Source organism: Carassius carassius, chromosome 38 (assembly GCF_963082965.1).
Source record: "Carassius carassius chromosome 38, fCarCar2.1, whole genome shotgun sequence".
Lineage (NCBI taxonomy): Eukaryota > Metazoa > Chordata > Actinopteri > Cypriniformes > Cyprinidae > Carassius > Carassius carassius.
The window spans coordinates 3,429,838-3,450,041 of record NC_081792.1 but is presented as its reverse complement, the minus strand read 5'-3'; the positions used below and the strand labels follow the sequence as shown (position 1 = coordinate 3,450,041).

The window sequence follows — 20,204 nt, the reverse complement described above, 5'->3', positions numbered from 1 at the left end:
GGAGGACTGTAGGTTGGAGTGTTGGCAATCCTTAGGTCGCCGGATTCTACTCTGGCTTGAAGGAGGTCTTTTTTTCAAGTGCTCACCATTTTTTTGGTTTGGAGCTGGCTTTCTCGCAGCTGTTAGCAGAGCTTGAATTCGCAGTCCACAATTGGAAGCCAAAAGAGCTTTCCCTGACCGGGAATCGAAACCGGGCCGCGGCGGTGAGAGCGCCGAATCCTAATCACTAGACCACCAGGGAGGGGCTGGTGGGCTGGTGGGCTTACCTCCTGAAAACAAGGTGAGAATAAGCAGACAGCAATGCTTGCCACTGTCACATCTAAAACCAACAACTCTGTAGCAATCAGGGGTCTTTACTATTGGTGGGCCAGTGGCGCTCCATGTCACCTGTAGGTCATGGTTATTCTTTGTTATGACAGCCAATCACGTTCCCGGCTGCAACCATGAAATTTATGTTTTAGCCAATCGGCGCTCGTATAGCAACCGCGAAGTAGCCAATCAGCGCTCGTATCGTAACCGCGAATTAGCCAATCAGCGCTCGTATCGCAACCGTGATTCCCCCCAGTAACAACAAGCAATTAGCCAATCAGCGCTCGTATCGCAACCGTGATTCCGCCCAGTAACAACAAGAAATTGACCAATCAGCGCTCGTTCCTCATCCGTGATTCCGCCCAGTAACAACAAGTTATCAACAACAATTGATAACGTCAAGAACCCCCGGAGACTTGCGGATCACGGCTGAAGAAGAAGATAACGGTCATCGATTAATTTCTAACCAACATTTGCAATGTAAGTGAATCTTTTATCAATAAAAAAGTAACACTTACAATACTGGTGCACAAATATGCATTAATTTATACTTAACGAATGCACAGATAATCATGAGTTAATGTAAACGAATGAAGGACTAACTTAAACCATTAATTAATGATTACTACATCAGCAACTAATAAACATTCTATATGTTTCATAGATTAATTAATAAATACCATTTTATTAGTTAAATTTACTTTAATGTATTAGTTCCTTAATAACATTATATTAACTAATGACGTAAATGTATATTTTAATTACTACAGTGGCCAAAGCTATTTACTTCAACATCCAGTTGTCAGCTTTAATTAATCATGAGCTAATGATTTTCAAAGGAATCATGTTATGACTTTACATGTTGAGGTAAAGAGCTATGAACCTATTGTTAATATGTTATTGTGGTTATGGATTTTTTTAAAGTAGTCATGTACCTCAACAAGTAAAGTTAAAGTAATAACATAATGATATCTTTAGAAATTATTATCTAATGATTCATTATTGATATCGGGCTGATGGAAGCCTGAATCTGACGGATACAGTGGAAGCATCAAAGGTGAAGGAAGCCAACAAAGGAAAGCCATATACAAGACCCCTGCCCCCGGAGAAAGTGCTGGACAAAGCCAGGAAAAGTTTAAGTGAGCACCACGGAGATCTGTCTAACAGAAAGCACCTGTTGGGTTTCTTTGAAATCCAGTTTGGTGTATTTCGTGGGCAAACATTTAGGTGGGTGGCTGAAAATGCCCTGGGGTATGCTGCTTATCTGGTGGCAGCTATGAAGAGGGACCCCACAGGAGGCAGCAAAGACTCCCAAGAACATGCCCACAACAAGGGGAGTTTCAGGGAGTATATTGAGCTCTTTACTTCTGGCAGAATTGCCATTGCCATGAAGGAAGAGCAATATGCTGGGAAAACTCCCCAGCATGCTGCTGACTCCCAGCACTCTGCCCCCACAGAGTTCACCACCCCCACCCAGCACGCTACCACCACCCATACTTCTACTGCCTCTCTCCGCTCCCTCTTGGTTAGGAAGTTGCCTAACCAAAAAAACTTGAACAAGGCTGTAAAAAGACTGGTTTCCGCACCTTGTAAGTTGCACCTTGTAAGCAAACATTTATTTGTATAACACTTTTTTGGTTTGTTTAGCATTTATTGCTGTTCAGTAGTCATGTTTATCTGTTTGTCCTGTGTTTTTTTTGTAGCTTTGGCCCAGGCACGTGCGCGGCCCTCAGCCACCCTCACCTGTCCGACTGTGTCCCTTGAGACAGCCACAGGACCCTCAGCCACCCTCACCTGTCCGACTGTGTCCCTTGAGACAGCCACAGGGCCCTCAGCCAACCTCACCTGTCCGACTGTGTCCCTTGAGACAGCCACAGGACCCTCAGCCACCCTCACCTGTCCGACTGTGTCCCTTGAGACAGCCACAGGGCCCTCAGCCACCCTCACCTGTCCGACTGTGTCCCTTGAGACAGTCACAGGACCCTCAGCCACCCTCACCTGTCCGACTGTGTCCCTTGAGACAGCCACAAGACCCTCAGCCACCCTCACCTGTCCGACTGTGTCCCTTGAGACAGCCACAGGGCCCTGAGCCACCCTCACCTGTCCAACTGTGTCCCTTGAGACAGCCACAGGGCCCTCAGCCACCCTCACCTGTCCGACTGTGTCCCTTGAGACAGCCACAGGGCCCTCAGCCACCCTCACCTGTCCGACTGTGTCCCTTGAGACAGCCACAGGACCCTCAGCCACTCTCACCTGTCCGACTGTGTCCCTTGAGACAGCCACAGGGCCCTCAGCCACCCTCACCTGTCCGACTGTGTCCCTTGAGATAGATGACAGCACACTGCTGGCAGAGGCAGCTAAGTTTGAGGAGTCATATGTGGCATGTACGTTTATACTTATTTAAAGTATTCAACGTTTCCTTTCCAGGGATAATAAATTAAAGTGAAGCAATGTGAATTTGTTTATTTATGTGTTTATTTTCTGTTTTTCTATTTTATTTTATTTTTTCAGCAAGACGAGTCTGTCTTCCTGCTGGATGGACACACACCCTGCCTGAAGTGGACCAGAGGTGGATCTCCAAGGCCCTGTTCAGGTGGACAGCACAGGGGCATCCTGAGCTGGTATTTAGTAGGGTGAACAAACTTTGGTGGTATCCTCCACCGGTGCCACTGAAGACCAGTAATTCTCCTTCCTTGGAGAATTACTTTGGCCATCGCCTGCTGCTCTGGATGCCACGAAAACTGTGGCAAGTGAAGCTGACTTGTCCGCATCCAGACTGTCAAAAAGAACTTCTGACCTCAGCTGGCTTGCATCAAAAGATCAGGCAGGTGGTTGCCATGGGTGAGATGTACTTTGTGGCATCTGAGTACCTTGCCTGCCGAAGATGTAAAAGGAAGGTCATCAGCTGGAGCCATGATCTCGTTTCCCATCTCGACATTGGCCACAGGGTGCTGTTCCCTTGCATTCTTACTTCAAAACTTGCATGTGACTTTGAGGTAGTAACTTTGATGCGTCAGCGTGGGCTGGGAAACAGCAGCAGCCAGATCCAGCGCAAGCTACAGGAGCATCATGTTGATGTCTGGTTGCAAAAGACAGTCCAGTATCTGACAGATTGCAAGGGGATTGCCAGTGCTGTCACTTCGAGCCTAATCCTGCCTGTGACATTTGAACCTGCTCCTTCAATGCCTTCTATACCCAAGCACCGATGGCTGATGCAGGTGTATGCCCAGGATGTCCTGCAAAGGCTGGATGAGGTCAAGGCCACTATAACATCACAATATGGTCGAATCTTAAAAATGGATTCTACCAAAAAAGTGGCCAGAAAACTAGCAGGACGCAGCTATGGCACTGCTACTTGGGCAACTAATGTTGGCAATGAGCATGGACAGGTGATCATGTCCGTGCTCACAGCGAGCGAAGGTTTTGGTCTGGGGCCAATGATAGAAGGCCTTATCAAGCGATACAGAGTGGCTGGGGTGGCTGCTCCCGAAGTGCTGTATGTCGACCGAGACTGCTGTGGCAACACTCTTTTGAGGAGGATGTTTGAAGAGTGGGGGCAAATGACCATCCGGTTAGATGTCTGGCACATCATGCGAAGGTTTGCTGTCGGCTGCACCACCGACTCTCACCAGTTATATGCCACATTTATGAGTGGCCTCAGCCATTGTATTTTCATGTGGGACCAGGTTGACCTGGCTGCCCTGAAGACGGCTAAGCAAGCAGAGCTGGAAGCTGATGGGAAACCATCATCCGAGGCTGATGTGCTGCGCTTTATCAGTCGTAGCGAGCTAGCGCTACATTGCAGGAGAACCACTCGCGGGACCAAAGAGACCCTGGCGCTGATTGAGAGCCATGTTCAGGCCTTTGATGGAGATGCTGGTCGTGACACTCTGGGAGTCCCACTAATAAACTCAGCCCGCATGAGAGAGATTTTAAAGTCCCAGCGGAAGCATGTGGCCTGCATCCAGGATCCTGCCGGTGTGCAGCTCTACATGCAGACGGGTACTGTACTGAAGGGAGGGCACCGCCTGCCAACATACCGCTGTGCCAGAGGTTCCACTTCACTTGAGTCATTTCACCTGCACCTTAACAGATTCATCCCAGGTTAATAAATTATTTAACTAAATTATTAAATTAAGATATGATTTATACTGAAATAATTATGAGAATTGCAAGAACAGCTATTTGTGTATTTATATGAAATTTTTGTTCTGTGAATTTATTATTATTTTTTTTTTCATTTATAGGCACGCTGGCAAGTGACACCTTCTTTCAGGCATATCTTTTGGATGGGCTTGCAAGGTGGAATGAGGACCGGGCTGTGGCAGCAACAACTAATCAGCAGCAACCACATTCCTACAACCATCTTCTGCGTCATGCTGTCAACACTCTTGCAGAGGAGCTTATGGGCATGAAAATCATTCCTTATGTTGGGCCAAGAAAGTACACTGGTATATAACAATTTTTTTTTGTTTTTAGTGACACTTTAATTTAAGTATAAACCACTGAACCACTAAGTTATAATATAATATTATGGTATGTTATCTAATTGTCAATGTTTTTCTATTTTAAAGGTGAGCTTATTGGATTGGAATATCTTTACCAGCAAACTGGTAAAGTTCTGCAGGACTACAAGTTGGCCATTGAAGAGTCAGAGACCAATGAGGTTGGTAAAGAGGTGGATAAAGGTTATGCTGAACTTGAGGAGTTTCAGGACATCACTGTCCCCACCTTTGACACTGAACGGACACCTGCTGCCTCTTCACAAGCATCAGTGTCTGCAGCGTCTGCAGCATCATCTCCAACTCCTCCAGCAACCAGCCCCACGTCATCACTGTTTGTGGTCCCTCCATCACCAGTGTCATCTCCTGTCAGCAGCTCACTGAACACTCAATCAAATCTAGGACTCTTTCCTGGAGCACATAGCTGTGAGTTTTACCAAAGTATTCATAAAGATTTCGGTATTTGTTATCACACTAACTATAAATTTGTATTTAACACATTGAAAGGCATAAATACAAATTTCAAATCAATATTTACCTTTCATTTTAGGATTCGGTCGGACCTGATAATATTGAGGGGTATGAAGCCATGCAGGACTTGGCAGAGTTCTTGGTTGGCCTCAGAGACCACCGTCTGGCTTTGTCGGGAGAAGAGTGCATCAAGATCATCTCCCTATGGCAGGCATTGGGGGAGTATGACAGGAAAAAGACCATTTACCCACCACGTCACCAAACCAACCTAAAACAGGGACGATTCAGGGCCACTAAGAAGATTGTGGCCCCAGGTGTGGAGAGCACCAAAAGGTATGTTATATTTAGTAAACAGGGTTTACAAATTGTTTTGTAATATATATATATATATCTGAAACTGGCTGAAATATCACCTACAACTTTTTTTGTTTAGTAACCTGACACCTTCATGACTAGCTTATCTTGGTTATAACATAAATTATTAGATGTGATTTACATTTAATTCTGACTATATATATTAGGTTGCTAAGTATGTTACATTGCTATGGACACAGTTACAACCGTACATTGGAATAATTAATTTAGCAGAAACAAAGCAATCATTTCTTAAATCGGTAAAATCATTTTGTATCAATATGTTGTGTCAAATAATTTGTCTTTTACTGTACTTTAGTAAGTAGCCATGTAATAAGCGGGATAATATGCAGTCATTATTGAGAAAAAAATCTGACAGGCTGACTAACAACACCCTGTAATAATTCCACAACACAGTAATCCAGTAGAGACCTGATTTATTGATATGACATTTCAACATCAATCTAAAAACAAAACAAAGAAAGAAAACATAACTATGGGCAGATATTATCAATGAACATTTAGACAACACAAAGCAAAACAGACAGAATAGGAAAGGGAAAATAAAAATAAGATCACACAATGAAAACAATCTTACATTAATAATATGTATCCTGTTGTAATTTGCAGGTGTTTCGTTGGGGCTCATAGTCCTGCACAGTGGCCTGACTGCAACCGAGTGGTGGAGGCCATTTTCACAAGGCTCTGTGCTCTCTACCCAAACGCGGTGCGCTGTGACGGAGTAAGGGTGTCCCGCTTCACTGTTGTAGCACGTGCTTACAGGCACATCCGAGAGTGCATCCTCACTAATGCTAAGGTGATGAGTGAGACCACCATCCAGCTCCCAGAAGTGAACGCTGCAACAGTCACACAATGGTGAGTAAATAAGCATTGTCACCGCTATGCCTAAACTTAAAGCAGCTAAGGGCTGATGTTACACGGCAACTTTTTTTGATCAATGCTGCTGGGCAACTTTGGTTAATATTGCCATCAACAGGCAACCAGGCAAGACACAGAGCGCAAGATTGATCTGAAGTATCCAGATTGAAATTTGTTACCCATTCTCAGTGGGGAACGTACCCAAGAAACACTTCTCAAAATTTTTTATATCATCAGCCTTAATGTAACCATGGCTGGTTTGCAGGTCTAGAAACAAATCAACAAGAGTTCAACTTCTGTTTTCTTCTTCATTATGAAAGATAAGATTTATGACATGGATCAGCTGTCTTCAGCAGACTGCAAGAATCAATAATTCATAATACAATGTTAATCTCAATAAAGTAGCCATTTCACAAAAGCAGTAATACATTAGACGACTGCTGTGTGATCTCAGCTGTGTCATGCTGCTGCGTCATAGTCATGACAAATAGTAGTTGATCTTTTGTATTGCTTAAATATTTATTAATATCTGTCGTTTTATGTTTCCCAGGTTCAGCAGGCATGGCAAGTCACAGGAACAAGAGATTTTGAAGCAGGGTATCCAAGCCCCAGACGCACCCATGGCAGGACCCGAGACGCTTCCTGCGGCTATGCAGAAAGGACCAACTCTCTATCCAGTCAATTTGGCTGAGCCTCACCTTTTTATCCTGCCACCAAACACTGCTGGGAAGGCAAAACTTAAGGGGAGGTTGCAACCCCAGGCCATCTCCCAGGCTCCAACATCACATCAAGGCCTTCCTGTCATTGCACCAGCACTACCCATCTCTCTCCCTTTCATTTTACCATCTGTGCAGCTTCCTACAGTGAAAGGCACTTGTGCGCCATCCTCTACAGTGCCAGGTACCTCACAGGTGATGTTCTTCAACTTCCCTTTACCTTCAGCTCTGCCACCATTAGCTCAGACACAGACATCCGGTCAAGATGTTCCTTACTCCACTCAGCAATACAGAAAGAGAAAACTGGATAGGGAGCGCACTGGAACTGTCACAAGAAAATATGTGAAGAAGACAGATGTCATTCTTTGCAGAAAGTGTAACAAAGAGAGAAAGCCACCATCACATCTTCAGTACTTTGGCAACTGGTTCTGCAAAGAGTCTGAGACTCAATCATATGGTGAATGGAGGGCTGTGCTGCAGGAACGAGGTTATAGAAGAAAAAAAAGGGGAATGGCAACCCTCCAGCTTCTTAAAACTGCTATTTCAGCACATTAAATTTTTTTTTGGTTAATGTTTGCTTTATAGTGCAATTTACAAGTCTCCAACAATGACAGCTGTCTCTAAAATGTGTAATTACTGTGTGTTTCCTCTGCTGCATGCCTCTGTTGGAAAAATATTTCATACCATTATATATATATATATGGTATGTTTATGTTTTTATTATTATCATTATTTTGGTTTTGGTATATTTGATTTACTTTTTTTTTAGGGGCGAATATGTCATAATTGCACTACTATGGTCCATTTTTGTTTTGATTTACTTTTTTTTGGCTAATATGTCAAAATTGCACTACTGTGGTAAATGTTTGTCTTGGTTTACTATTTATTATTTTCTTAGTCTGATGTCAAAATTGCACTGCAAATGTTTGTTTTGGTTTGATATGTATTATATTTTTACACTAATATGTAGAAAGTTTACTACTGTGGTAAACATTTTTGTTTTACTGTTTATTATTTTTAATAGATGTGTCAAAATTGCACTACTGTTCTAAATGTTTTATTGGCTTTAAAATGTATATGGAGATTAAAAGGGTTGTTAATATTTGCCCTCACACTATTGTTATTGTGTTTGTTTTGGTTTGATATTTATTATATTTTTTAAACTGATATGTAAACATTTTACTACTGTGGTAAACATTTTTGGTTTACTGTTTATTTTTTTTAATTGATGTGTCAAAATTGCACTACTTTTCTAAATGTTTTATTGGCTTTAAAATGTATATGGAGATTAAAAGGGTTGTTAATATTTGCCCTCACACTATTGTTATTGTGTTTGTTTTGGTTTGATATTTATTATATTTTTTAAACTGATATGTAAACCTTTTACTACTGTGGTAAACATTTTTGGTTTACTGTTTATTATTTTTAATTGATGTGTCAAAATTGCACTACTTTTCTAAATGTTTTATTGGCTTTAAAATGTATATGGAGATTAAAAGGGTTGTTAATATTTGCCCTCACACTATTGTTATTGTGTTTGTTTTGGTTTGATATTTATTATATTTTTTAAACTGATATGTAAACATTTTACTACTGTGGTAAACATTTTTGGTTTACTGTTTATTATTTTTAATTGATGTGTCAAAATTGCACTACTGTTCTAAATGTTTTATTGGCTTTAAAATATATATGGAGATTAAAAGGATTGTTAATATTTGCCCTCACACTATTGTTATTGTGCTTTTTTGTATTCTCACATTTGTACATGCATATATATTTGCACTGCTGTTATAATTTTTTTATTGACTTTATATTTGCAAATAAAAAGGGTTGTTAATCTTAATCTTTGCACTAGCAATGTTTTTGTGCCTATTTCTCACTGTATTTGAAGTTGCAAATTTTTTATAGGTATTCCAGTATTACATAACAATAAAACACACACACACAAAAACAGGGACTTTCAGAAAATATAATAATATAATGTTATACTGTAAAAAATAATATACTGTAAAAAAATGAGTTAGTTAGCGCTGCGTTATTCATGTATTTTGTTGTGAAAATGCACAAAAACACAAATCATGTATTTGTTGCAATGAATATTCACGTTTTGTCTGTCAAATCATTTCGACTTTTTTATCCAGTGACAGCTTGATGCTTTTGTCCATATAAGGTATTTCCTGTAGCGTGCGTCACATAGTGGTCACGAGCTAATGCTTTTACGAGTCTGTTTTGGACTTTATGCGAGAGAGCGCCCTCCGGCGTCCGGTATGAATGAAAAATACATAACGTGAGAGTGTTTACTTTGGACAGTTCCCAAATTAAACTGGGGGGGAACAATTTACGTTCGATTAAATTACGGGGGAGAATGATGATTACGTACGCGTGCATCAGCAGCGTCAAAGCAGACACATTCCAGGAATTCCATCACTGTTCGGAGTGGGCGCGAACTCGCGTCCCTGTGCGTCTTTTAGGATCTTTACCTCGACTAATGGGCGCCGGCCTTGGCGCAATGGATAACGCGTCTGACTATGGATCAGAAGATTCTAGGTTTGACTCCTGGCTGGCTCACTCTGTGCTTGTTTTTCTCCGGATTATTTTGTTGTTGACTTTGCAGATTAAAAATTGGTCTCACTTTCATTATTAACCTCACAATATGTCAATTTTGTACTTTGACAGACCGATGATAGTCAGATTTTCATCTAGATAACGGTTGCAATGTGCGTTTTCAGATGCATGACACAAGTATTTTCACCTGGACAAGAGCTTAATTACCAGTTCAAGGTATCAATTCAGCAATCACAGGAATCTGCCCACATAAACTGAACTCCCGGGGTGAGTAAAAAAAACAGATCCCTTGAATGCATACAACACTATATAATTCAGAAAAACGTCCTTATGGATAATTCTTGTTTTGCCAAATTATTATCACATTGTTACAGTCGCAGACCTAAAGCAACAGGCCACTACAAGATCCTGCGCCCACACTGACCACATGTATGGAAAGTGCGCCAGAAGCCAATGGCCAGTTTAAGGTTTCCAAATTCCATATGGTCTTGTTTTTCTCCGGCTTATTTTGTTGTTGTGTTTTTTTCTCTACTCCAAAATCCAGAAGAAAAGGCAAATCTTCAGGCATTCTTCTTTTTTTCCAAAAAAGACATATTCTGCACACCCTTTCCGATGTCTAGGGAAGACACGGACATGCTTCGGTATTGCCATTCGTCTCACAAGCACTCCGACAAGCTCGGCGATTATAGGGGAAATAAACTGCAGGCTGGCAGCCAGTTGATTTTCGAATGAACAATTTCATCGCTACTCTGTAACTGCTTCATTACTTTGAAGGGTATAATGCCATGTGGTTTTGATGTCATGGGCTTGCCATTTTGAAGCCTTATCACTAATTGTCACCTGGACATTTAGAATAAGTTGTAAACTGAGTTAAACTGAAGGAGCGAATAATCAGCAACTTTGCCGATTAAAAATTGGTCTCACTTTCATTGTTACCCACACAATGTCATTTTTGTATCTTGACAGAGTGACAATAGGCAGTTTTTCCTCTAGATAACGGTTGCCGTGTGTGTTTTCAAATGGATGACACACGTATTTTCACCTGGAAAAGAGCTTAATTACAAGTTCGAGGTATCAGTTCAGCAATCACAGGAATCTGCCCAAATAAACTGAACTCCCGGGGTGAGTAAAAAAAAACAGTTCCCTTGAATGCATACAACACTATATAATTCAGAAAACCGTCCTATTGGATAATTCTTGTTTTGCCAAATTATTATCACATTGTTACAGTCGCAGACCTAAAGCAACAGGCCACTACAAGATCCTGCGCCCACACTGACCACATGTATGGAAAGTGCGCCAGAAGCCAATGGCCAGTTTAAGGTTTCCAAATCCAATATGGTCTAGCGCTTAGGATTCCTGGTTTTCACCCAGGCGGCCCAGGTTTGACTCCCGGTATGGGAACGCATGCTCCTTTTTGATTCCCTCCTCAAAAATCCAGCACATCTTCCTGCACCAGAAGTGACTTTTTGGCTAGCAGTAGAGCTACAAGACCGTGATATGTCGAGGTTCTGTCTAACACTTTGCCCTTTGATAGCTCAGCTGGTAGAGCGGAGGACTGTAGGTTGGAGTGTTGGCAATCCTTAGGTCGCTGGTTCAACTCCGGCTCGAAGGAGGTCTTTTTTTTCAAGTGCTCACCATTTTTTTGGTTTGGAGCTGGCCTTCTCGCAGCTGTTAGCAGAGCTAGAATTCGCAGTCCACAATTGGAAGCCAAAAGAGCTTTCCCTGACCGGGAATCGAACCCGGGCCGCGGCGGTGAGAGCGCCGAATCCTAACCACTAGACCACCAGGGAGGGGCTGGTGGGCTGGTGGGCTGGTGGGCTGGTGGGCTTACCTCCTGAAAACAAGGTGAGAATAAGCAGACAGCAATGCTTGCCACTGTCACATCTAAAACCAACAACTCTGTAGCAATCAGGGGTCTTTACAATTGGTGGGCCAAAGGGCGCAATGGATAACGCGTCTGACAACGGATCAGAAGATTCTAGGTTCACTGGAATCTGCCCAAAAAAACTGAACCCCCGGGGTGAGTAAAAAAACAGATCCCTTGAATGCATACAACACTATATAAATCAAAAAACCGTCCTTTTGGATAATTCTTGTTTTGCCAAATTATTATCACATTGTTACAGTCGCAGACCTAAAGCAACAGGCCACTACAAGATCCTGCGCCCACACTGACCACATGTATGGAAAGTGCGCCAATGGCCGGTTTAAGGTGTCCAAATCCCATATGGTCTAGTGGTTAGGATTCATGGTTTTCACCCACGGGGCCTGGGTTCGACTCCCGGTATGGGAACGCATGCTCCTTTTTGCTTCCCTCCTCAAAAATCCAGCACATCTTCCTGCACCAGACGTTGAGGTTCTGTCTAACACTTTGCCCCTTCGATAGCTCAGCTGGTAGAGTGGAGGACTGTGGGTTGGAGTGTTGGCAATCCTTAGCTTGCCACTGTCTCATCTAAAACCAACAACTCTGTAGCAATCAAGGGTCTTTACTAGCGGTGGGCCATTGGCGCAATGGATAATGTGTCTGACTATGGATCAGAAGATTCTAGGTTTGACTCCTGGCTGGCTACAAGATCCTGCGCCCACACTGACCACATGTATGGAAAGTGCGCCAGAAGCCAATGGCCAGTTTAAGGTTTCCAAATTCCATATGGTCTAGCGCTTAGGATTCCTGGATTTCACCCAGGCGGCCCAGTTTTGACTCCTGGTATGGGAACGCATGCTCCTTTTTGATTCCCTCCTCAAAAATCCAGCACATCTTCCTGCACCAGAAGTGACTTTTTGGCCAGCAGTAGAGCTACAAGACCGTGATATGTCGAGGTTCTGTCTAACACTTTGCCCCTTCGATAGCTCAGCTGGTAGAGCGGAGGACTGTAGGTTGGAGTGTTGGCAATCCTTAGGTCGCTGGTTCGACTCCGGCTCGAAGGAGGTCTTTTTTTCAAGTGCTCACCATTTTTTTGGTTTGGAGCTGGCTTTCTCGCAGCTGTTAGCAGAGTTTGAATTCGCAGTCCACAATTGGAAGCCAAAAGAGCTTTCCCTGACCGGGAATCAAACCCGGGCCGCGGCGGTGAGAGCGCCGAATCCTAACCACTAGAGCACCAGGGAGGGGCTGGTGGGCTGATGGGCTGGTGGGCTTACCTCCTGAAAACAAGGTGTGAATAAGCAGACAGCAATGCTTGCCAATTTCACATCTAAAACCAACAACTCTGTAGCAATCAGGGGTCTTTACTATTGGTGGGCCAATGGCGCAATGGATAACGTGTCTGACTACGGATCAGAAGATTCTAGGTCCGACTCCTGGCTGGCTCGCTCTGTGCTTGTTTTTCTCCGGCTTATTTTGTTGTTGTGTTTTTTTCTCTACTCCAAAATCCAGAAGAAAAGGCAAATCTTCAGGCATTCTTCTTTTTTTCCAAAAAAGACATATTCTGCACACCCTTTCCGATGTCTAGGGAAGACACGGACATGCTTCGGTATTGTCATTCGTCTCACAAGCACTCCAACAAGCTCGGCGATTAAAGGGGAAATAAACTGCAGGCTGGCAGCCAGTTGATTTTCGAATGAACAATTTCATCGCTACTCTGTAACTGCTTTATTACTTTGAAGGGTGTAATGCCATGTTGTTTTGATGTCACGGGCTTGCCATTTTGAAGCCTTATCACTAATTGCCACCTGGACATTGAGAATAAATTGTAATCTGCATTAAACTGAACGAGCGAATAATCAGCAACTTTGCAGATTAAAAATTGGTCTCACTTTCATTATTAACCTCACAATATGTCAATTTTGTACTTTGACAGACCGATGATAGTCAGATTTTCATCTAGATAACGGTTGCAATGTGCGTTTTCAGATGCATGACACAAGTATTTTCACCTGGACAAGAGCTTAATTACCAGTTCAAGGTATCAATTCAGCAATCACAGGAATCTGCCCACATAAACTGAACTCCCGGGGTGAGTAAAAAAAAACAGATCCCTTGAATGCATACAACACTATATAATTTAGAAAAACGTCCTTATGGATAATTCTTGTTTTGCCAAATTATTATCACATTGTTACAGTCGCAGACCTAAAGCAACAGGCCACTACAAGATCCTGCGCCCACACTGACCACATGTATGGAAAGTGCGCCAGAAGCCAATGGCCAGTTTAAGGTTTCCAAATTCCATATGGTCTAGCGCTTAGGATTCCTGGTTTTCACCCAGGCGGCCCAGGTTTGACTCCCGGTATGGGAACGCATGTTCCTTTTTTATTCCCTCCTCAAAAAATCCAGCACATCTTCCTGCACCAGAAGTGACTTTTTGGCCAGCAGTAGAGCTACAAGACCGTGATATGTCGAGGTTCTGTCTAACACTTTGCCCCTTCGATAGCTCAGCTGGTAGAGCGGAGGACTATAGGTTGGAGTGTTGGCAATCCTTAGGTCGCTGGTTCGACTCCGGCTCGAAGGAGGTCTTTTTTTTCAAGTGCTCACCATTTTTTTGGTTTGGAGCTGGCCTTCTCGCAGCTGTTAGCAGAGCTAGAATTCGCAGTCCACAATTGGAAGCCAAAAGAGCTTTCCCTGACCGGGAATCGAACCCGGGCCGCGGCAGTGAGAGCGCCGAATCCTAACCACCAGACCACCAGGGAGGGGGTGAGGGGCTGGTGGGCTGGTGGGCTGGTGGGTTGGTGGGCTTACCTCCTGAAAACAAGGTTAGAATAAGCAGACAGCAATGCTTGCCATTGTCTCATCTAAAACCAACAACTCTGTAGCAATCAGGGGTCTTTACTATTGGTGGGCCAGTGGCGCAATGGATAACGCGTCTGACTACGGATCAGAAGATTCTAGGTTCGACTCCTGGCTGGCTCGCTCTGTGCTTGTTTTTCTCCGGCTTATTTTGTTGTTGTGTTTTTTTTCTCTTCTCCAAAATCCAGAAGAAAAGGCAAATCTTCAGGCATTCTTCTTTTTTTCCAAAAAAGACATATTCTGCACACCCTTTTCGATGTCTAGGGAAGACACGGACATGCTTCGGTATTGCCATTCGTCTCACAAGCACTCCGACAAGCTCGGCGATTATAGGGGAAATAAACTGCAGGCTGGCAGCCAGTTGATTTTCGAATGAACAATTTCATCGCTACTCTGTAACTGCTTTATTACTTTGAAGGGTGTAATGCCATGTTGTTTTGATGTCACGGGCTTGCCATTTTGAAGCCTTATCACTAATTGCCACCTGGACATTGAGAATAAATTGTAATCTGCATTAAACTGAACGAGCGAATAATCAGCAACTTTGCAGATTAAAAATTGGTCTCACTTTCATTATTAACCTCACAATATGTCAATTTTGTACTTTGACAGACCGATGATAGTCAGATTTTCATCTAGATAACGGTTGCAATGTGCGTTTTCAGATGCATGACACAAGTATTTTCACCTGGACAAGAGCTTAATTACCAGTTCAAGGTATCAATTCAGCAATCACAGGAATCTGCCCACATAAACTGAACTCCCGGGGTGAGTAAAAAAAAACAGATCCCTTGAATGCATACAACACTATATAATTTAGAAAAACGTCCTTATGGATAATTCTTGTTTTGCCAAATTATTATCACATTGTTACAGTCGCAGACCTAAAGCAACAGGCCACTACAAGATCCTGCGCCCACACTGACCACATGTATGGAAAGTGCGCCAGAAGCCAATGGCCAGTTTAAGGTTTCCAAATTCCATATGGTCTAGCGCTTAGGATTCCTGGTTTTCACCCAGGCGGCCCAGGTTTGACTCCCGGTATGGGAACGCATGTTCCTTTTTTATTCCCTCCTCAAAAAATCCAGCACATCTTCCTGCACCAGAAGTGACTTTTTGGCCAGCAGTAGAGCTACAAGACCGTGATATGTCGAGGTTCTGTCTAACACTTTGCCCCTTCGATAGCTCAGCTGGTAGAGCGGAGGACTATAGGTTGGAGTGTTGGCAATCCTTAGGTCGCTGGTTCGACTCCGGCTCGAAGGAGGTCTTTTTTTTCAAGTGCTCACCATTTTTTTGGTTTGGAGCTGGCCTTCTCGCAGCTGTTAGCAGAGCTAGAATTCGCAGTCCACAATTGGAAGCCAAAAGAGCTTTCCCTGACCGGGAATCGAACCCGGGCCGCGGCAGTGAGAGCGCCGAATCCTAACCACCAGACCACCAGACCACCAGGGAGGGGCTGAGGGGCTGGTGGGCTGGTGGGCTGGTGGGTTGGTGGGCTTACCTCCTGAAAACAAGGTTAGAATAAGCAGACAGCAATGCTTGCCATTGTCTCATCTAAAACCAACAACTCTGTAGCAATCAGGGGTCTTTACTATTGGTGGGCCAGTGGCGCAATGGATAACGCGTCTGACTACGGATCAGAAGATTCTAGGTTTGACTCCTGGCTGGCTCGCTCAGTGCTTGTTTTTCTCCGGCTTATTTTGTTGTTGTGTTTTTTTTCTCTTCTCCAAAATCCAGAAGAAAAGGCAAATCTTCAGGCATTCTTCTTTTTTCCAAAAAAGACATATTCTGCACACCCTTTTCGATGTCTAGGGAAGACACGGACATGCTTCGGTATTGCCATTCGTCTCACAAGCACTCCGACAAGCTCGGCGATTATAGGGGAAATAAACTGCAGGCTGGCAGCCAGTTGATTTTCGAATGAACAATTTCATCGCTACTCTGTAACTGCTTCATTACTTTTTTGAAGGGTATAATGCCATGTGGTTTTGATGTCAAGGTGTTTGCCATTTTGAAGCCTTATCATTAATTGCCACCTGGACATTTAGAATAAGTTGTAAACTGAGTTAAACTGAAGGAGCGAATAATCAGCAACTTTGCCGATTAAAAATTGGTCTCACTTTCATTGTTACCCTCACAATGTCATTTTTGTATCTTGACAGAGTGACAATAGGCAGTGTTTCCTCTAGATAACGGTTGCCGTGTGTGTTTTCAAATGGATGACACAAGTATTTTCACCTGGAAAAGAGCTTAATTACCAGTTCGAGGTATCAATTCAGCAATCACAGGAATCTGCCCAAATAAACTGAACTCCCGGGGTGAGTAAAAAAAAAAACAGATCCCTTGAATGCATAAAACACTATATAATTCAGAAAACCGTCCTTTTGGATAATTCTTGTTTTGCCAAATTATTATCACATTGTTGCAGTCGCAGACCTAAAGCAACAGGCCACTACAAGATCCTGCGCCCACACTGACCACATGTATGGAAAGTGCGCCAGAAGCCAATGGCCAGTTTAAGGTTTCCAAATCCCATATGGTCTAGCGCTTTAGGATTCCTGGTTTTCACCCAGGCGGCCCAGGTTTGACTCCCGGTATGGGAACACATGCTCCTTTGTGATTCCCTCCTCAAAAATCCAGCACATCTTCCTGCACCAGAAGTGACTTTTTGGCCAGCAGTAGAGCTACAAGACCGTGATATGTCGAGGTTCTGTCTCACACTTTGCCCCTTTGATAGCTCAGCTGGTAGAGCGGAGGACTGTAGGTTGGAGTGTTGGCAATTCTTAGGTCGCTGGTTCGACGGAGGTCATTTTTTCAAGTGCTCACCATTTTTTTGGTTTGGAGCTGGCTTTCTCGCAGCTGTTAGCAGAGCTAGAATTCGCAGTCCACAATTGGAAGCCAAAAGAGCTTTCCCTGACCGGGAATCGAACCCAGGCGGCAGCAGTGAGAGAGCCGAATCCTAACCATTAGACCACCAGGGAGGGGCTGGTGGGTTGGTGGGCTTACCTCCTGAAAACAAGGTGAGAATAAGCAGACAGCAATGCTTGCCACTGTCTCATCTAAAACCAACAACTCTGTAGCAATCAGGGGTCTTTACTATTGGTGGGCCAGTGGCGCAATGGATAACGTGTCTGACTACGGATCAGAAGACTCTAGGTTTGACTCCTGGCTGGCTCGCTCTGTGCTTGTTTTTCTCCGGCTTATTTTGTTGTTGTGTTTTTTTTCTCTTCTCCAAAATCCAGAAGAAAAGGCAAATCTTCAGGCATTCTTCTTTTTTTCCAAAAAAGACATATTCTGCACACCCTTTTCGATGTCTAGGGAAGACACGGACATGCTTCGGTATTGCCATTCGTCTCACAAGCACTCCGACAAGCTCGGTGATTATAGGGGAAATAAACTGCAGGCTGGCAGCCAGTTAATTTTCGAATGAACAATTTCATCGCTACTCTGTAACTGCTTCATTACTTTGAAGGGTATAATGCCATGTGGTTTTGATGTCATGGGCTTGCCATTTTGATACCTTATCACTAATTGTCACCTGGACATTTAGAATAAGTTGTAAACAGAGTTAAACTGAAGGAGCGAATAATCAGCAACTTTGCTGATTACAAATTGGTCTCACTTTCATTGTTACCCTCACAATGTCATTTTTGTATCTTGACAGAGTGACAATAGGCAGTTTTTCCTCTAGATAACGGTTGCCGTGTGTGTTTTCAAATGGATGACACTAGTTTTTTCACCTGGAAAAGAGCTTAATTACCAGTTTGAGGTATCAGTTCAGCAATCACAGGAATCTGCCCAAATAAACTGAACTCCCGGGGTGAGTAAAAAAAAACAGATCCCTTGAATGCATACAACACTATATAATTCAGAAAACCGTCCTTTTGGATAATTCTTGTTTTGCCAAATTATTATCACATTGTTACAGTCGCAGACCTAAAGCAACAGGCCACTACAAGATCCTGCGCCCACACTGACCACATGTATGGAAAGTGCGCCAGAAGCCAATGGCCAGTTTAAGGTTTCCAAATCCCATATGGTCTAACGCTTAGGATTCCTGGATTTCACCCAGGCGGCCCAGTTTTGACTCCCGGTATGGGAACGCATGCTCCTTTTTGATTCACTCCTCAAAAATCCAGCACATCTTCCTGCACCAGAAGTGACTTTTTGGCCAGCAGTAGAGCTACAAGACCGTGATATGTCGAGGTTCTGTCTAACACTTTGCCCCTTTGATAGCTCAGCTGGTAGAGCGGAGGACTGTAGGTTGTAGTGTTGGCAATCCTTAGGTCGCTGGTTCGACTCCGGCTCGAAGGAGGTCTTTTTTTCAAGTGCTCACCATTTTTTTGATTTGGAGCTGGCCTTCTCGCAGCTGTTAGCAGAGCTAGAATTCGCAGTCCACAATTGGAAGCCAAAAGAGCTTTCCCTGACCGGGAATTGAACCCAGGCCGCGGCGGTGAGAGCGCCGAATCCTAACCACTAGACCACCAGGGAGGGGCTGGTGGGCTGGTGGGTTGGTGGGCTTACCTCCTGAAAACAAGGTGAGAATAAGCAGACAGCAATGCTTGCCACTGTCATATCTAAAACCAACAACTCTGTAGCAATCAGGGGTCTTTACTATTGGTGGGCCAGTGGCGCAATGGATAACGCGTCTGACTACGGATCAGAAGATTCTAGGTTCACTGGAATCTGCCCAAAAAAACTGAACCCCCGGGGTGAGTAAAAAAACAGATCTCTTGAATGCATACAACACTATATAATTCAGAAAACTGTCCTTTTGGATAATTCTTGTTTTGCCAAATTATTATCACATTGTTACAGTCGCAGACCTAAAGCAACAGGCCACTACAAGATCCTGCGCCCACACTGACCACATGTATGGAAAGTGCGCCTATGGCCGGTTTAAGGTGTCCAAATCCCATATGGTCTAGTGGTTAGGATTTCTGGTTTTCACCCACGGGGCCTGGGTTCGACTCCCGGTATGGGAACGCATGCTCCTTTTTGCTTCCCTCCTCAAAAATCCAGCACATCTTCCTGCACCAGACGTCGAAGTTCTGTCTAACACTTTGCCCCTTCGATAGCTCAGCTGGTAGAGTGGAGGACTGTGGGTTGGAGTGTTGGCAATCCTTAGCTTGCCACTGTCTCATATAAAACCAACAACTCTGTAGCAATCAGGGGTCTTTACTAGCGGTGGGCCATTGGTGCAATGGATAATGTGTCTGACTACGGATCAGAAGATTCTAGGTTTGACTCCTGGCTGGCTACCAGATCCTGCGCCCACACTGACCACATGTATGGAAAGTGCGCCAGAAGCCAATGGCCAGTTTAAGGTTTCCAAATCCCATATGGTCTAGCGCTTAGGATTCCTGGATTTCACCCAGGTGGCCCAGTTTTGACTCCCGGTATGGGAACGCATGCTCCTTTTTGATTCACTCCTCAAAAATCCAGCACATCTTCCTGTACCAGAAGTGACTTTTTGGCCAGCAGTAGAGCTACAAGACCGTGATATGTCGAGGTTCTGTCTAACACTTTGCCCCTTTGATAGCTCAGCTGGTAGAGCGGAGGACTGTAGGTTGGAGTGTTGGCAATCCTTAGGTCGCTGGTTCGACTCCGGCTCGAAGGAGGTCTTTTTTTCAAGTGCTCACCATTTTTTTGATTTGGAGCTGGCCTTCTCGCAGCTGTTAGCAG

At 43.8% G+C, this 20,204-nt stretch overlaps 16 non-coding genes across 16 annotated transcripts; 11 read left to right on the top strand and 5 right to left on the bottom strand.

Moving 5' to 3' along the window:
* Positions 1–169: 169 nt before the first annotated feature.
* trnae-cuc (transfer RNA glutamic acid (anticodon CUC)) lies at positions 170–241 on the bottom strand. Its single transcript has one exon. It is a non-coding gene; the product is annotated as a tRNA-Glu (tRNA).
* An 11,082-nt stretch (positions 242–11,323) lies between these two features.
* Positions 11,324–11,411, top strand: trnay-gua (transfer RNA tyrosine (anticodon GUA)). The gene is given in 2 exon segments: positions 11,324–11,360; positions 11,376–11,411. It is a non-coding gene; the product is annotated as a tRNA-Tyr (tRNA).
* Positions 11,412–11,517: 106 nt separating this feature from the next.
* trnae-cuc (transfer RNA glutamic acid (anticodon CUC)) lies at positions 11,518–11,589 on the bottom strand. The gene has a single exon. It is a non-coding gene; the product is annotated as a tRNA-Glu (tRNA).
* Positions 11,590–12,020: 431 nt separating this feature from the next.
* trnae-uuc (transfer RNA glutamic acid (anticodon UUC)) lies at positions 12,021–12,092 on the top strand. The gene has a single exon. It is a non-coding gene; the product is annotated as a tRNA-Glu (tRNA).
* A 547-nt stretch (positions 12,093–12,639) lies between these two features.
* On the top strand, positions 12,640–12,727 carry trnay-gua (transfer RNA tyrosine (anticodon GUA)). The gene is given in 2 exon segments: positions 12,640–12,676; positions 12,692–12,727. It is a non-coding gene; the product is annotated as a tRNA-Tyr (tRNA).
* A 105-nt stretch (positions 12,728–12,832) lies between these two features.
* trnae-cuc (transfer RNA glutamic acid (anticodon CUC)) lies at positions 12,833–12,904 on the bottom strand. The gene has a single exon. It is a non-coding gene; the product is annotated as a tRNA-Glu (tRNA).
* A 1,255-nt stretch (positions 12,905–14,159) lies between these two features.
* trnay-aua (transfer RNA tyrosine (anticodon AUA)) lies at positions 14,160–14,247 on the top strand. The gene is given in 2 exon segments: positions 14,160–14,196; positions 14,212–14,247. It is a non-coding gene; the product is annotated as a tRNA-Tyr (tRNA).
* A 106-nt stretch (positions 14,248–14,353) lies between these two features.
* trnae-cuc (transfer RNA glutamic acid (anticodon CUC)) lies at positions 14,354–14,425 on the bottom strand. Its single transcript has one exon. It is a non-coding gene; the product is annotated as a tRNA-Glu (tRNA).
* A 147-nt stretch (positions 14,426–14,572) lies between these two features.
* Positions 14,573–14,645, top strand: trnar-acg (transfer RNA arginine (anticodon ACG)). Its single transcript has one exon. It is a non-coding gene; the product is annotated as a tRNA-Arg (tRNA).
* A 1,052-nt stretch (positions 14,646–15,697) lies between these two features.
* trnay-aua (transfer RNA tyrosine (anticodon AUA)) lies at positions 15,698–15,785 on the top strand. Its single transcript is given in 2 exon segments — positions 15,698–15,734; positions 15,750–15,785. It is a non-coding gene; the product is annotated as a tRNA-Tyr (tRNA).
* Positions 15,786–16,118: 333 nt separating this feature from the next.
* Positions 16,119–16,191, top strand: trnar-acg (transfer RNA arginine (anticodon ACG)). Its single transcript has one exon. It is a non-coding gene; the product is annotated as a tRNA-Arg (tRNA).
* Positions 16,192–17,623: 1,432 nt separating this feature from the next.
* trnar-acg (transfer RNA arginine (anticodon ACG)) lies at positions 17,624–17,696 on the top strand. Its single transcript has one exon. It is a non-coding gene; the product is annotated as a tRNA-Arg (tRNA).
* A 1,049-nt stretch (positions 17,697–18,745) lies between these two features.
* On the top strand, positions 18,746–18,833 carry trnay-gua (transfer RNA tyrosine (anticodon GUA)). Its single transcript is given in 2 exon segments — positions 18,746–18,782; positions 18,798–18,833. It is a non-coding gene; the product is annotated as a tRNA-Tyr (tRNA).
* A 105-nt stretch (positions 18,834–18,938) lies between these two features.
* Positions 18,939–19,010, bottom strand: trnae-cuc (transfer RNA glutamic acid (anticodon CUC)). The gene has a single exon. It is a non-coding gene; the product is annotated as a tRNA-Glu (tRNA).
* Positions 19,011–19,432: 422 nt separating this feature from the next.
* Positions 19,433–19,504, top strand: trnae-uuc (transfer RNA glutamic acid (anticodon UUC)). Its single transcript has one exon. It is a non-coding gene; the product is annotated as a tRNA-Glu (tRNA).
* A 547-nt stretch (positions 19,505–20,051) lies between these two features.
* Positions 20,052–20,139, top strand: trnay-gua (transfer RNA tyrosine (anticodon GUA)). Its single transcript is given in 2 exon segments — positions 20,052–20,088; positions 20,104–20,139. It is a non-coding gene; the product is annotated as a tRNA-Tyr (tRNA).
* Positions 20,140–20,204: the final 65 nt, after the last annotated feature.